General features: G+C 37.7%; 1 long non-coding RNA gene across 2 annotated transcripts in view; it reads right to left on the bottom strand.

Moving 5' to 3' along the window:
• LOC119537403 overlaps window positions 1-14047 on the bottom strand; it is a 29817-nt gene extending 15770 nt beyond the window's left edge. Inside the window, exons 1-3 of one of the 2 annotated variants that reach the window (XR_005217431.1) lie at window positions 10170-14047; window positions 8714-8831; window positions 7919-8078 (exon numbers count right to left, since the gene is read on the bottom strand). This is a non-coding gene — a long non-coding RNA (uncharacterized LOC119537403). The remainder of the gene's footprint in view (window positions 1-7918; window positions 8079-8713; window positions 8832-10169) is intronic. The other variant, XR_005217430.1, reaches the window with a different exon arrangement.
• Between the last annotated feature and the right edge of the window lie 2652 nt (window positions 14048-16699).

Genomic DNA, 16699 nt, shown 5'->3' with positions numbered 1-16699 from the left:
AAGCTTGGGAGAGTCCTTAACACAATGTGGAGCACATGATTCAGGCTTGCCCAAAAGATAGCAGTTATTTTGGTGTTTGGCAAAGAAATGACATTATATCTGAACCTCCTTTATGGAGTTCCTGTGAGTATTAAATGAGCTAATGTATACAGAAGTGCTGAGCATAATACTGGCTCAATAAGTGCTGGCAATCATTATTTTAGTTTCCAGTATAATGGAATAATGGATTAATAATACCTACCTTGTAGAGTTGTTGGTTAGATTCAATGTGAAATTAGTATAATACAGATGATCAATAAATCATACATATATATATACATACACACACACACACACACACACATATAATTATCCCTCTTATTTCTTTTCTCTCAGCTCTTCTATCCCCCATTAGTTCTTGGCTGCTTTATGTCATGATACTAAATATCTAAAGAACTGTTGAGATACTCTTAATTATGTGTGGAAAAAGAAATAGTTTGCAGAGAAATGTTAGTCTCCACTGACCCTCTCTTTGTTTTGTTTGTCCCTCTGTGGCATTTACTTTGGATGCATTATGATTGAAGTGGAGATTATTTTCAGATTATAGCAGCATGAGACCAAAAAGAATCACAATTGAATAGTTTGCAGAGGGAGAATTTGAGACCGCCCAGAGAGGTTCTGTGATTTACCCAAGATCACACAGCATGTTATCCATGGAGACCTGTGCATTGTGCAGGTTTGCATTGCCTCTTCTCCCTTGGGCTTGGTGATTACTTGTCATGATACCCAGGACCCATGTCAGATATGCAGTGTCTGGTAAAGAGCCTCCAAACCTGCTGTATATCCTGCTGGATCTCCCAAAAAATGCATTTAAGTAAAATTTTTTTGCTTTTATGTTTTTCTAAAACATGTTATTCATTAAATGACTATTTAATATAAAGAAATTAAACAGGGGAGGGGAAAGAAAGCATTTCTTTAGTTTTTTTTTTCCATTGCTTTTTGTGCAGGTGGATTGCTACAAGAGTCCCCTCTCTGAAGCCCATCTGGGATGTTAGTTTAGCTCTATTGATGTTTAAGACTCTGTCTTTCATCATAACTACATGCCAAGACAATACGTAATTGAACCATGTTTTGCCTTTTTAAAAAGGTGTAATCTCCTTCTGAAGTGTAGAGATGTTTAGCAGGGTTTTTCTAATTTTTCTGTCATCACACCATGCGGGCTAGGCTCCAAGCCCTGACTGCAGTGTCTCTTTATCATCGTCTTTTGATGAACACCTGTTTCCAGCATACAAATATATCTGCTGAGATGCAAAATTAAAATAATTTCAACAGTATAGGAATAATTAGGAACCTTTTTTTTTAAAGGTCCACCTGTTTCAAATATCAAAATATCGTATTTAGTTGCATGTACATCCTTTTATCACTATATATTTGTTATGCTAGGTATGTATCTATTTGATAATAATTCTCCTCTGATATTCCATTAATTAAAAAAATAAATATTTTCAGTTTTGGATATTCAACTGTAAGCTATTCGTAGAAACAACCAGATTCCTATATTCAATGAGAAAAGAAAGTGAAAAAAATTATTCCAAAACTTTTTATTGTAAGAGAAGAAACTTATAGAGTACCCTATTATTTCTGATTGATTGTGGTTTTTCAGTATTTGACTTCATAAATACAACGATTATGTGACTCTTAAGTTAGTCGTAGTAGATATTTTTCAAAGGAAAAGATACACAAGCCCTTGTATGGAAAGGTTTTTTGATAAAGTTTGGTAATTGAAACATTTAGGTCAATAGGTTTAAAATGAATAATTAATATTTTTATAATTAGAATTTATGTCACTTTATATTTAAGGATCTATCCATCATGCTTACTCTGGCTTTCCCTTAAACTATGGGCTGGGTGGTTTGAGACTTCCGGGTGAAATTACATGACAATGTAATCCTCTGCTTCGTGGGGCACTTACCAAGAGTCTCTGTTTCCTAGGGCTGACAAAGTACCAAAAACTGGGTGACATAAAACAACAGATATTTGTTCTCTCACAGTTCTGGAGCCAAAAGTCTGAACTCAAGGTGTTAGCAGGTCTCTGTTCCCTCTGAAGATTCTAAGGAGGAATCTTTCCTTGCCCCTTCCTTGCTTCTGGTGGCCCAGGCATTCCTTAGCTCACTCCAAATCTCTGCCTGTGTCTTCACGTCTTTCTCCCTGTGTCTCCATCTTCACATGGCGTTCTCCTCTCTGAGTCTGTGTCTCCTCTCCTCTTCTTAATGACACCAGTTATATTGGATTAAGGGCCCACTCTGCTCCAGTATGGCCTCATCTTAACTAATTACATCTGCAACGAGCTTATTTCAAAATAAGGCTACATTCTGAAATACTGGGGTTAGGACTTCACATATTTTTATCGGGGACACGATTCAAACAATAACACCAATCTGACAATACATGAGAGAAAAATCCCTTTTTCCAGGAATTCATATCAGAACAAGGTAAGCCCACACAAAATTTTAAGAAAACACCCAGAATAAGAGAAATTTGTAGGGTGCCTACTGATTTCCTTCTAATATTAACCACACTGGTGCTCCCTCAGGATAAGAAATAACTCCGTATTTATTCAAACACCCAATAAACCAGATTCACAGAGGAGAACCACGTTAATGTAGAAATGTATTACAGTCTTCATTTTCAGAATGTGAAATCTGAAGTGCCAAATTTTTTGTTGTTTTTGGACAACAGCCTCAAAAAGTAAATCACCAGTTGCCTGGCCCTTATGTGCAAAGTTGTCTACGAGGTGTTATGTAACTGGTTGCTTTTTTTTAGCTGTCGGGGACATTTTGGGCAGTGGTTATATACACAAGACTAATTACACTAATTAGTCCACACCAATGTGTGAGCAATAAGCATGTTTTTACAATCAGGATGTGATTTTTTTAAAAACCTTTATTTGCTACATTTAGAGACACAGCAGTTTCAGTTACCACACAATACAAAAAGAAATTATCCAAATTGAATAAATGTAAACTTTAGCTTGGGCAAATAAATGAATATATGGAAAACAAAATCTACCCTTGTGTCAGAAATATGCTCTTGCATAAGAATGATTTTTTTTAAGTAGGTGTATGGATCATAGCTTTTGAGGTAATTAAATTATAGGGATTTCAAATCACTCTGTTTAATGCAATGTAGCAATGTCACATTAGTTTTACTACCTTTTACTTCTGACACTTTTGTGTTAGACAGAATAATGGTCCCCCAAAGATGTCTACATCTTGATTCTCAAAACCTGTGAGAATGTTATGGGGACATTATCCTGGATTATCTTGATGGGCCTAATGTAATCATGTGGATCTTTATAAGTGGGAGAGGGAGGCAGGAGAACCTGTCAGAGTAATGAGATGTGATGTGAGAAAGATTCAACTGACCATTGCTGGCTTTGTAGGTGGAGAAAAGAGCTACTAACCAAGGAATGGGAACAGCATCTAGAAGCTGGAAAAAGTGAGGAATAGATTCTCCTCTGAGCTTCTAGAAAGGAACGCAGCCCTGCCAACACCTTTATTTTATAGCCCAGTTGACTCGTTGACTTCCAGAACTGTAAGATAATAAATTTGTGTTGGTTTAAGCCAATAAGTGTGTGTTAATTTGTTACAGCAGCAATAGGAAATGAATACAGTTTTCTTTTGGTCTTTCAGAGCCTTTGATTATTCAACTAAAGGTGGTGATAACATTTGCTTGCTATTTTTTGTAAGAATTAATAAGGTAATAAATGTGAAATCACCTTAAAAACTATTGAAATTTTAAAAAGTAACATCTTTTGTAAAATCAGTAAAACTATTTCCAGATTTTACTGTAACTGATCAAGACTCTTTGCTGTTCTGCTTTGCTAAAGCTGCCATTATGCAAAATACCAGAAATGGATTGGCTTTTATAAAGGGGATTTATTGTGTTACAAATTTACAGTTCTAAGGCCATAAAAGTGTCCAAACCAAGACATGGACAAGAGGATACCTTCTCTGAAGAAAGGCTGATGACATCTGGAACACCTCTGTCAGCTAGGAAGGCATGTGGCTGGCGACTGCTGGTTCATTGCTCCTGGCTTCTGATTTTAAAATGGTTTTCTCTAAAATGTCTCTGGGCTTCTGTCTCACTCAGTTTCCCTTTCTCAGCTCTTGTGCATCCTTGCTTGTTCTCCCAGGGCATTTCTCTCTAAGCATCTCGGGATCCTCTCTTAGCTTCTCTGGGGCAAACTCTGGGCTTCATCTCTTAGCTTAACATCTCCAAATGTCTTTCTGTCTGCATCTCCAAATGTCTGGGTCTGTGTCAGCTCTTAGCTTCTCCTGGGAGCAAACTCTGGATTACATATCTGAGCTTCTCTCAAAATGTCTCTCAGCTTCTCTAAGCTTATTCTTTCCATGATCTCTCTTAAAGGATTCCAATAAACTAATCAAGATTCACCCTGAAAGGGGTGGGGGTGGGTGTTCATACCTTCATGGAAATAATGTAATCAAAAGGTCTCACCCACAATAGGTCTGTCCCCAAAAGATTGCCTTAAAGAACATGGCTTTTTTTGGAGTACATAATAGACTCAAACCAACACATTTGCCAACATCAGTCTCAATCATTTAAAATCTCCCCCAAATCCCAATCAATAAGAACTAGTGACCTGAGAATATAGAGTATGGCCAGCTTCATTAGAAAGCATCTGTTAGAATGTAGCCAGGCAGCCAGAGAAAGGTATTGAATAAATGACTGGACAGTAAAAAAAGCCGAGAACATAACTGATGTCAAAGGGCAGCAGGGATCCATCAGATGAAATTGTCTCAGCAGGGCTGAGGAAATAAAAAATACTGGACTCATTAAGAAACCAAGCTGGATTATTTTCAGCAAAAAACTAAAAAAGTCTAAATACCTTGTAAACACTTTTCTAAAAAGATGGCTAGACAACTCTATTTTGCCCAGAGGTATTCAGCACTGAATTATTTTAATTAGTAGAGAAAAAAATTGAAAACCAAGTCAAGTGTCCAACAGTTAGGGAATGATTAAGTAAAATATGGCTTAACAACAGGATTGGATATTATTATTATTGAAAATGCTTATGAAAAGCTTTTAATAACCTTTGGGGGGGAAACAGATAAATATATAAGGTGTAAACACAAAAATATAAAGAGTCCTTCTTTAAAAACTATGAAATATATAAAGAATCTTTAAAAAAAAGAAACTAGGAGGAAATTTACCCCCCTTCCAAAAAATGTTATCAGTGGTTATCTATGAATGGTGTATAGTAATGATGATATTTTTTCTCTTTAAAAATTTTTCTTTCCCCAATTTTCTAAAGTAAACATATACTACTTTTTGTAATTCTCCCAAACAATATAAACTTTGAAAATTATGCCATACTGCTAAGATTGTCTTCTGACTGGTGTAATTTATTTACTAATGAGAAGACAATCTTAGGAGTGTGGCATAATTTTTTGTTGTGATTTCCTAATTAATGACCCTCTCTTTCCCTCATTTCTAATTTAATTCAGTAACATTTATTGGATAGCTATTTTGTTCCAGGCACTTTACTAGGCAGTGTGGGGAATATAACTAAAAACAAAATATAGTAATTGACCTTTGGAAATTTATAAGCTGGTGGGCATGAAATAGAAATAAATAAACATCACAGAGGGGAAGGTGAGATTAGGTGCCTTATGGAAAGGAAAGGTGTCGGCAGAACCTTGACAGGTAAGTAGAACATGAACAAAGAGTTTTTGGGAAGGACGCATTCATGGAAAGAACCCAATGAAAGTTCTCACCCACAATAGGGTGAGTTACATCTCCATGGAAACACTCAATTGAAAGGTTCCACTCAACAAGATTGGGTTAAAAGATCATGGCTTTTCTGGGGTCCATAACAGTTTCAAACTGGCACAACACTAAATCACCAAGACAAAAAAAGGTAAGGAAAAAAAAAAGCATGCAGTCATCTGAATGTTTGACAGCAAGGTAGTTGAATAAATGTTTACTCTCATTCAAATGTTTTAGGATTTTGAAAACACATCTATAGGACAGGTGGATCATGTCCACAGTCTTTGAAAGGGACTCCTCCAACTGACCTACTCACTTGTCTGCGGAAGATTCCTGGAATTGATTTTAAAGCAGTACTTTAACTCTAGGATGCCAATTCAGAACCCAGAGAATGGTTTTTTCCATATTCAGCAAGTCCGCCCTTCTCCCAGTTCTTTAAATTTTATTTGGTATTTCCTTGGTATTATTCTATGTACAAGCTGTTTCCTCCATAAAATTGTAGTTCTTCAATGGGTAAGCACTGTAACTTCTCATTTTTTCCCCTTTCTCCTATAGTTGGGAATAGAAGGATAACCATAAGTTTTTTTTAAAAAAATAATGAATTGGCATGACATCCATTTGTGCAATCAATGTGCAGTAGCATCTGCCTGGCATTTATATTTAAAAGATTTATGGTGGATTCAGAAGCCATTGCCTGAGATATTTAAAAGGAACATGGCAAGATCCTAAGTCTTCTAATGTTATCTTACCATTTTCCCCATTTCTGCTACATTTCATGATTAAACTTATTAGGCAAAAATTGTTTTTCATGGTTCAAATCTAATTCTCCTTCTTTTTAAACTATCAAGATAAGTGTCTGGACTGAGAAAAATGATCTCTCTTACTTTTAGGAGATTTCATTCCCACATGGTATTTTTAATCTTTTCTGCTCCATTATTTATCTGATCTCTTGGTAGTTCACTCTCCATTCAGTTAGGCTCTTTTAAATGGCATGTTTTCCAAGCTTTTTTTCATTATTACCACCCTTTGGATTTTGGATTTTTTCCAAATTAGCAATCATATATGTGTGTGTGTGTGTGTGTGTGTGTGTGTGTGTGTGTGTGTGTATGTATGTATGTGTGTGTGTGTAGCCAAAATTGCATTCAATTTTCCAGACATAGATTTAGAAGTATGGTAAGTAATGGGGTAATTACTTTGTGGACATTCTCTTAATAAGGAAGGTTTGCTAAGTAACAAATCAGGTGATGCCAAAATATTGATAATTACCTAAAAGATGGTCATTTCTGTTGGGAAGTATTACATTTGTGGAAATTTCAAGCTCCAGAAAAGTAGTATATTTTGAGTTTGGTGCAGTATGCAAGAGGAGTAGAGAGACTCTCAAGGAAGGGGGGGGGTGCTGCATTAGCACCACATTTAGCCATGCAGCATTAGAATTTCCACGAAAAGTGGTCAAGGCATAAACAGAAATGGAAATAACATCAGTTAGCATTGCTTAGTCCTACATACATTTAAATATGTTTATTAAACACCTACTCTGTGCTGAGCCCTGTTCTATATGCTAGGGTTATGGACGTGAGCATCCAAGCCAGAATCTTTCACTTTTCTGCTCAAAACTCTCTAATGGCTTTGTCTCAGTTTGCCAGGCTGCTATGACAAATACCACATAGTGGGTCAGCTTAATAACAGGAATTTATTGTATAACAGTTTGGAGGTATAGAAGTAAAAATTCAAGGTGTCAGCAAGGCCTTGCTTTCTCCCCCAAATCTGCAGTGTTCTGGTGCTGGCTAACTGCAGTCCTTGGGGTTCCTTTCACATTCCCACATGGTATTTTTAATCTTTTCTGCCTCCATTATTTATCTGATCTCTTGGTAGTTCACTCTCCATTCATTTAAGCTCTTTTAAATGGCATGTTTTCCAAGCCTTTTTCATTATTACCACCCTTGGGATTTTGGATTTTTTCCAAATTAGCAATCATATATATATGTGTGTGTGTATGTATGTGTATGTGTGTGTGTGTGTTTGCGATTTTCCAGACATAGATTTAGGAGTGTGGCAAGTAATGGGATAATTAGTTTGTGGGCATTCTCTTAATAAGGAAGTTTTGCTAAGTAACAAACAAATTAGGTAATGCCAAAATATTGATAATTACCTAAAAGATGGTCATTTCTGTTGGAAAGTATTACATCTCTGCATCTCATCACATGGCAACTTCTTTCTCCTTATGTCTTCTCTTCTGGTTTCCTCCGACTTCCAGCTTCTGGCTCCTCCCTGTGGATTTCAGTGGGTTTCAGTTTCTCTCTTTATAAGGCCTGCAGTAATATGAATTAAGACCCACGCTAATTTAAGTTTGGCCACTCCTTAACTAAAAACTAACATCTACAAAGGTCCTATTTACAATGAGTTCACACCCACAGGAATGAGGATGAAGTTTGAGAATATGTCTTTCCTTGGGTTTCGTAATTCAACCTACCACAAGCTTCTTTCCCTCAGAGTAAAACCACTCTCCAGTCTGGTTTACAAGGCACTGTGTAATCTAGCCCCTGCCACCATTCTGACCATATGTCCTGCCTTTTGCTTTTCAACTCACTCTGCTCTAATCACCCAGGGCCCCAGAACCTCTGCGTTCAGTGTTCCTCTGCCAGGAAAGCTGCAGCTTAGGGCAGAAGCAGGGTTCTAAGAACCACGTCCATTAAGCCCTTACTCTCTGTCACGTACTGTGCTAAATGCTTTACAAGCCTTATTGCGTTCAAGCTTTACATCAGAGCAAAAAAAAACGGTTACTACTTCTATAATTTTTATTGGTAGTAGTTACCAAATACTATTAATATTAGTAGTAGAATTAGCCCATTATTACTGTCTTATAAAGAAAGAGAAGGAGCTAGGTAACCAGCTCATGGTCACTTAATTTGTAGTTGGTGAAACAGGACCACTATGCCCTAAAGACCTTCTTGTCCTTGGCTGCCCTGTTGAAAGATTCAGCTGAAGAAAAACTTGACTCCATGAACCTTGAAGATTCATCCACCAGATCCACCAGTATTCTGTGCCAATTTCTTTTTTTTTCCCTGTAAAAGCAGGATAATAGTAGAATTTACCATTTCTGATGATTCTAAGGGTTAAGTAAGAAAATCACACCTGGAACACAGTAAGCCCTCAAATATTAGTTATCAGTAATGGTTGCCGTTGTCAGCATTCTAAACTTTTAAATCTTATTCTCATTTGAAGTATATGACCACAAAAGAAAAAGTATGTATATATATATATGTATGTATTTTATTTTGTAATTGTTTCACCACAAACAGCTGTTTGGAGCAGTGCCTCAAGAGAGAGATAAAAACACTTTGAAAAGTTAGAAGCACTTTGAGTGTAAGATGAGCAAAGGTGTGGGGTGATTACCCACCTCACAGCAGCCCTATGTTTGGAATCTTCCTGTGGTTCTCTTTCCTAGTCTTTCTTGACCTTCATCATCTCCCAGGAGCCCCAATTTCCCATTGAAAAACAGTGCCAGACATATCTCTGTTGTGGCCAGATCTCCCTCATTTTTAAATATTAAAACCATGCTCTGACTTTTCATTAGAGCCTGTGTCACCACCACCCCCACTCTGCCCCACAACACAACTGCCTTTACTCAATAAACATGTTGTTGTAAAGGACTACATAAACCAATTTTTAAAAACGTATTCATTAAAATTGCTAGAGGAGCTTCCTATTTCAGTGAATCTGTTTTTAAAGGAAGGATCCTTTCACAAAGTAAATAATCCACTCGATTTATCTTATTTACAAATATAAGAAATCATACATATCTCCATTTTGATTACTATGCAATTATTTGGTTACATTTGTATTGGTTTGAAGATGTTAATGTAGGAAAGAGGATTCAGTTGATTCAATCTATGAATTTGACATTAATGAATATTAGATTTGACCTTTATTTGTGTTTTAGACCAGATCTGCTATTGCTGCTCTTTTCCACATGTGTGCATTGCTTTGTTTTTTTGTTCTAATACCTTTTACAGTTCTTTGTTTCAGGCATAAATATTTTTCAGCACCAAATAAGCATATAGGACTGATTTTCTAATATTATTTCTTTTATCAAGCAGCAAACTCTGCCTATAGGAGCCAACACAGTTTGAAAAGCCAGCTTAACCGATTTACTGTCAATAAGAAATAACTTTCACCTGGGTTTCTGGAAGTAAACTAGGAACTATATTTTTCTCAAAACTCAGGCTCAGTTCCTGCCTCTGCCATCGTGTCCCTGTGACTTCCAGGTTCTTTGTTTAAAATGGCCAAGAACATTCACAGAAACTCAAGCCTCGCCATCATATTGTAGCATCCTGTTCTTCCCAAGTATCCTTGTTTGTTCATTTGTTCAATCAGTTAATAAGTATTTAGTGAATACTTACTATTTCCTTGGCTCAGATGGTGGGGAGATTCAATGGCAAAAAAGAAAGCTGCAGTTTCACCCTTTGTGGAGGTTGTAGTCCAATGAAGAGATAGATAGTAGTCATATAATCAAATAAATACAGAATTACAAGTTATAATAACATTGAAAAATATTGGATACTATTTAAAAGGATAATCAGAAGACCTAATCTGGGCTGGGGAGTCATGATCAGCCTTTGTGAAGAAATACCTAAAACTGAGGAATGAAAGAACAAGAAAGTAGCCAAACAAAGAGAGGAGAACAGAGACGTCTAAGCAGAGGGAACACCCTGTGGGGGAGCCCTGGCTGTGTTCAAGAGCCTGAAAGAAGGTAGAGAGGGGCCGGGTTTAGGGATGGGGCTGGAGAGTCATCCAAGGCCATTAGTTTATTTTGGGGGTTCTGTAATAATGTTGTTTGGGTTTCTGTTTGCATTCCTGTAATCCATTCTTTTGCCCCAATTTTAATCTTACATGTTACCTTTTGTCTTATTGTATTCATGTGTTTACTAAACTCTTCTATAGCTTGAAGCTTTTGTAGGAAATTTTCTACTTTTCCTTGAGTTATATTTTCTTCCAGAATGGGCATTTCACCTGGTTTTACCATGCTATGTTTCTGTCTTTTTTTCCCATTCTTCTTTTTTAGATTTTTTAAATATCTGTGCTTATTTTCTCTTTCATTTTCTTATAGTTGTCTTTGAATTTCTTCTCTTGTATGTGCTTAACATGAACACTTCTGTTCAGAACTTCCATTTATTCTGAAATTATACAGCTGAATACTTCTTTCCTTCCTTCCCATGCACAACTTTCCCACTGTATTTCAGAATAATTCTTCTCCCTCTCCCAGCCACAATTTAAGAGGTAGAGTAGTGCTCTTTGATCTACGCTTCTGTAGCTTGAAGGTGGTAGGATAGGGATGGTGGAAGAAAACTCTTCTGAGGCCTATTGGATAACAGGACTCTGTTCTCCTAAGATTTTGTTAAATGTCCTACCCGGTGTTCACTCCCCCACCATGGCAGGGGCCCTCAGTTTCAGATCTCACCTCCAACTCAGAGTGGAGACCAGGAAAACAACAGTGCTGTTGCTTGTTCCTGCTTTTGCTGAGATCCTCTATTCGCATGGAAGGATTTCACCTTGATTTTTCCCTGAGCAGACCACTCATCTCTCAGTCCACATCTCTACTCAATAGCAGGTACTAAGGAGAATTCCTGGGCTTGGGGACCCTCGCTTTCCAGATTCTACAAGGTGGGGCCCAGTTATATTTGTCACAATGGTCTGCTCTTCTCTTTGTGCATTACTGTTGAAACATAAGGTGTGTCATGGTATCCCTTACCTAGTTTGGCTGCTGTTGGTGATTTTGTTTTTGTGTTTGTTTTAATTTACTATGTCAAGGATCATGAGAGAAAGATTTTGTGATCTGACTTCATCTTATTATCTTTATTCCCATGTTTTCACTTCTGAAATACCATTCTGGATTCCTCATGGAAAATGATTGGAGGAGGCAATAGAATTGGTGAGGAGTAAATTTAAAATACATTTTGGAAGAAGAATCAAGAACACTTGATAACATATTAGATGAGGAGGGTGAACGAGAGCAGCCTCCAAGATGGTGCACAGCTTTCTGGCAGGAGAAATTGTGTTTGTAAACAAGTTCTAAAAGCCTTTACCAAATATTTACTCAGAAGACTTTGGCCAAAATTAGTTCACAATTTGAAGGAGAATGAGTTTTTACTGAGTGATCTGTGCCAGGTCCTGTGCTGGACATTCATGTTAGTCTGTTCAATCCTCACTAGATCCCTATCAGGAGGTGGTGCCCACCCTGCTTCCCCTCACAGGACTGAAATGTTCCTAGTACAGGTGGTGGAGCAGGGCAGAGAGAGACGGGGAGCAACTTGTAAGCACCACTTTGTCCTTTTGCAGTATACCAGGCACTGTCATTTATGTCACTTCATTTTACTCTCACAATTACCATATGAAATAAATATTCCTGCCTCTTTTTTTTTTTCCTAAATGAGGAAACAACCTCAAATATGTTAAATGAACTTGTCCAAAGTCATTAAACTCTTGGATGGTAGAGGTAGGGTTGAAACTTAGGACTGCCTGAGTCCCCAGTTCATGTTTTCTACCACAATACATTTTAAACCCCTTGCCCACTTTATGGAGATGTGGATGATAACACATTTTATTATAATCAGAGTCCATGGCTCATGGTGTGTTGCACACCTATTCTAACTCATAAACACAGGTGTAAAATGAGTCATTCTGTTTCTTCTCACACAAGAGTGCAGTCAGCCTTGTTTACTCATTTTGTAGAAATCAGGACTTGGAACCTTTCATCACCCAAGTGGTTAGAGAAAGGAGGCTGCTATTATAGTGATAAAGCTGCAATTCATTGTCCAAGTTGGGCTGTATCCAATAATGGCAATGAGGTACTTTCCTCCTACATTGCTTCCATTGGGTTTTATCTCCTTTATCCTGGGTGTGTTTGTGGCATCTTCACTTCTATTGTTGAGCTTAAGGGAGGAGAAGGCCCATCTCACCACCTCATTTGACAGGTCCAAAAGGAAATCAATAAAAGAATAAAAAATCGAGGTGGCATCATCACCCCATTCCCTCCTTTGGAGGCATTGCTACAGTGAATCCTTTCCACATCCTAGACCTTTGGCCCTCTCACATACACTCCAATTTTTTCTTGAGGCACAGAAATGAAGTCAAGATGACTTTCCCTGACAACCCTGCTCAGAGTGGTTTCACGGGTCATGAATTAGTTAATCTGGGGAAAGCAGATCAAAAGTAAAAATGTGAGCTGAGAATTAGCTAGTAACTGAAAAGTTCTAAACACTGTGTGTACATGCTTGTGTATTCATATGTATGTTATATTAGAGGGTGCCTTTGATATCTAAGCTGAGTGTTATGTCAATGTAATTGTTTATAAATGGGGCAGAAAAAAAACAAGGTAGGGAAATATAGTTGAAAGTGGTTGCTGCAGGTGGCTACTGGTGTGTGACAGTGTGTTCTGTATAGAATCAATTGGAGAGGGGAGAGGCAGAGAGAAAGTGGGGTGAAGGGACTTGCAAGAGAAGGAAGGGACAGAAGTCGCAGCCTCCTCCTGGCCCAGCAGAAAGAGAGAAAGCTTGAATATTTTTCTAGGAAGGAATATCGAAAGGCTGAGCATGAAGTGGGCATAGGTGGACAGAGGTGAACAGAGAGCTCAATGAGATACATTTCTGTCTGCTACAGGTAACTTCCTTTCAAAATCTGGTCACATATGGTTTGCATTTTACTTAGTTTTCAAGATTTTGAATCATCTTGTAAAACATTCCCATTGAAGCACAGGTGGGGTGTGGTGGTGAAGTGTACGTACTCCATAGAGGGAATGGCAGGTACGAATGTAAAGAGACCAGAAGGAGAGGAAATTGTAAGTGCAAGAACAGTGAGGAAGTCCTTTTGGCTGGAGTATAGGATTTGCAATATAGAATGGAATAGGAACTGGTAGGAAATTAGATTGGAATAGGATCATAGAGGGTCTTAAGCTTTAGGGTGAAGAGTGGAGTTTGGATTTGCTCTGTAGAAAATTTTGTCCTGAGAGCCCACTGCAACTTTTGAGTGGGCGTATGACAAACTCAGAGCTGGGTGGAAGTGTCTCATGCCCTGGAGAGAGATAAAGATTAGTGAGATCCACTTTGATGCCTTCTGTATAGAGGTGATATTTGAAGCCATTACCATGTGGTCCAGAGAGAAAATGTAGGGAAAGAAGAGAAGATCACTTAGACCAGAATCTTAAGGAATACTTACCCTTTTAGATGAGCAGAATGAGAAAAGAAGTCACTGATGAAGACAGAGATGTAGAAAAAGAGTTTGGCTTGCTCATTGCCACAAGAGCTAAATGAGCTGAAAGTTTTAAGAAGCAAAACTGAAAAAAAAAAAAAGAGGTTAAGGTGAATGTAAACAGAGAAGAGTTCATGGGACTTGGTAATATGTAGGTCCAAAAAGCAAGATGAGTACCGGGTTCACAGAGAGATGCAGACATTGATAGGTATAAATCTCTTTCTTGTCCCATTTCTGAAGAACTGGGAAAGGATCAATATGTCAGTATGTTAGCAGACCGAAAAGACCCTCCTGGGTCTTTTCCTGCGGAAGTTTTGTCAGCACACTTAACATTAGGTCTTTTAGGAGAAATAACAGTCGAAGCTGCTGAAAGCAAGATAAGAAGAAATAGGACTAGAAAAAAATAAAAGACAGTGGATTTGTCCTTTTGCCACCCCAATTCTGCTTTTTATTATTACTCGAAGAGTTGGGGTTCTTCAGGTTTTTAAAGAAAAAGGTGTAGACTAGGATGAGAATAAGGAGGAGACGGAACATTCTGAATTTGACATTTTTGCCTTCTGTGATCAGTCAGGCCTAAGTATTTATGATCCTAAGATTTCATTTCCTTGACTTCTCCTGCCCTAAGAATTAAGGGCTACATATTTTAAAGTGTTAAACAATGGAAGAATCAAAAGAGAGAAATTCTTTAGGACCATCGCTTTCAATGTGGTCACTTGGTTTGTGCCCCAGCTCCTAAATCCAACTAGACCTAACCCCTCCTATTCATTCCCACAAGCCAAGCACTGTAAGCAGAGTCTCCCTTGTTCCTTTCTTTGTGAGGAAAGAACTGCAAATATATTGACTTATAGTTGACAGCTTCTTGGATGAGGTTTGGAGTCGGGCCTGATCCCTTCTGAATATAGACTGAATTTGCCAAGTATATTAGTCTTCAGGAGAGAGATGCAGGACCTGTGATAAAAGATACTGCTGAGAAATTTATTTCGTTGTTTTTATATTTTAAAACACATTTTAGATTGAAATACATTCAGAACCTATTTCAACATTATGTTTTTGTTGACTGATATATGTATGTGTTTGTTTATGTATGTTTATTTATACACCTTTTCCTTATCCAACAGTAAAAACTTGTGTGGTAGTCATTAGTCTTTTAACAAATAGAAAGATTCTTTTTTCCCCAGTCCCTCTGAGGTTAAGTTTGGCCATGTGAGTCATTTTGGCCAGTAGAATGTTAGCAAAATTAATATTAATTGCTTCCAAAATGAAGCTCTAAGGTTGTATTAGTCAGGGTTCCCCAGAGAAGCAAAACCGACATGATATCTCTATCTATCTCTATCTCTATCTCTATCTCTATCTCTCTCTCTCTCTCTCTCTCTCTCTCTCTATCTCTATTAAAAGGGATTGGCTCATGCAACTGGGATGGGAGGGGGGCTGACAAATCTGAATTCCATAGGGCAGGCCGCAAACTGGAAACTGATAAAGGTGATGCTGAAGTTGAGTTTGAATTCCCCAGGAGAAGCTGGCAGACTGAAGTAGAGAAATTCTTCATTCTGATCTTTGAAATCCTCAATTCTGGCTTTGAAGACCTACAACTGATTGTATGAAGAAACTACTCACATTGCTGAGGATAATCTCCTTTGGTGATTATAGATGCAATCAGCTGTAGATGCAGCCAACTGATTATAGATGCAAATCCATCTATGAAATATCCTCACAGTATCAGTGAGGCCAGGTATGCTTGATCAAACAACTGAACACGATAACTTAGCCAAGCAGACATATGAATTTAACTGTCACATGTGTAATTCACTTGCTTCTCTTTTCCACTATCATGGTGTCAGCAATTCCCCAGATGGTGGCTGCTCTGTCAGCCTGATTCTGGAGTGAGAACAACATAGAGCAGAGATTCCAGCCAATTCATCATGGATATGTAGCTTTAGAGAGAAATTAATGTTGTATTAAGCCAATGATTCAAAATGTTCTTATGGGTTTAAAAATGTTCTTGATGGCTGTGCTGGAATCATATTCTTGGCCCAGCCCTCCAAACCCCACTACCTCTTGAGGCCCAACAGCTGCCTGCCTGGCTTTTTTAGCATGTTATGCTGCATAACTTTTTGTGAGGTTCCTAACTCCTTATGGCATCTCTATTATTTTGTATTGGTTGACTCTGACTCATCCATCACCTATCACTTGTTACTACCTCTCCACACATCCTCTTCTCTCTTGCAGCCTGGATTCCCTACACCCTGCATCTGGACTTATCCTCTAAGCATCTGGCCTACGCCAGTGTTCTGTCTTTGCCAGTTTTTATTGAATCAGTTAATCTCATGATATGATGAATCCAAATGACTCTTAACTAATTGAGGGTAGGGCTGATGTCAGAATCAGCATTGTAAATATTCTTTCTTAAAATAGATGCTCCATAAACACTGAATGAATAAATGCACATTTGTATCCAATTTCATCAAAATGTATTCAGATTAGAAAGAGTCCCACCTATTAAGTAGATTGGCTTCCATATTGTTTCATTTAAGCCACAAATTAAACTTAAGGTAGAGTTTCTTTTTGTAAATTTCACCAAAACTAGTCAAATTTTTGACAGAGTAAAACATTTGATTAGTTATTAAAAGGTAAAACCATTTTTTGCAAGATATTCATAAAATCTCTTGCGAGATATTCTTAAAATCTC

This window comes from Choloepus didactylus, chromosome 1 (assembly GCF_015220235.1).
Source record: "Choloepus didactylus isolate mChoDid1 chromosome 1, mChoDid1.pri, whole genome shotgun sequence".
Taxonomy (NCBI): Eukaryota; Metazoa; Chordata; class Mammalia; order Pilosa; family Megalonychidae; genus Choloepus; species Choloepus didactylus.
The sequence above is the reverse complement of the archived record's forward strand: the minus strand, read 5'-3'. Positions and strand labels throughout refer to the sequence as shown.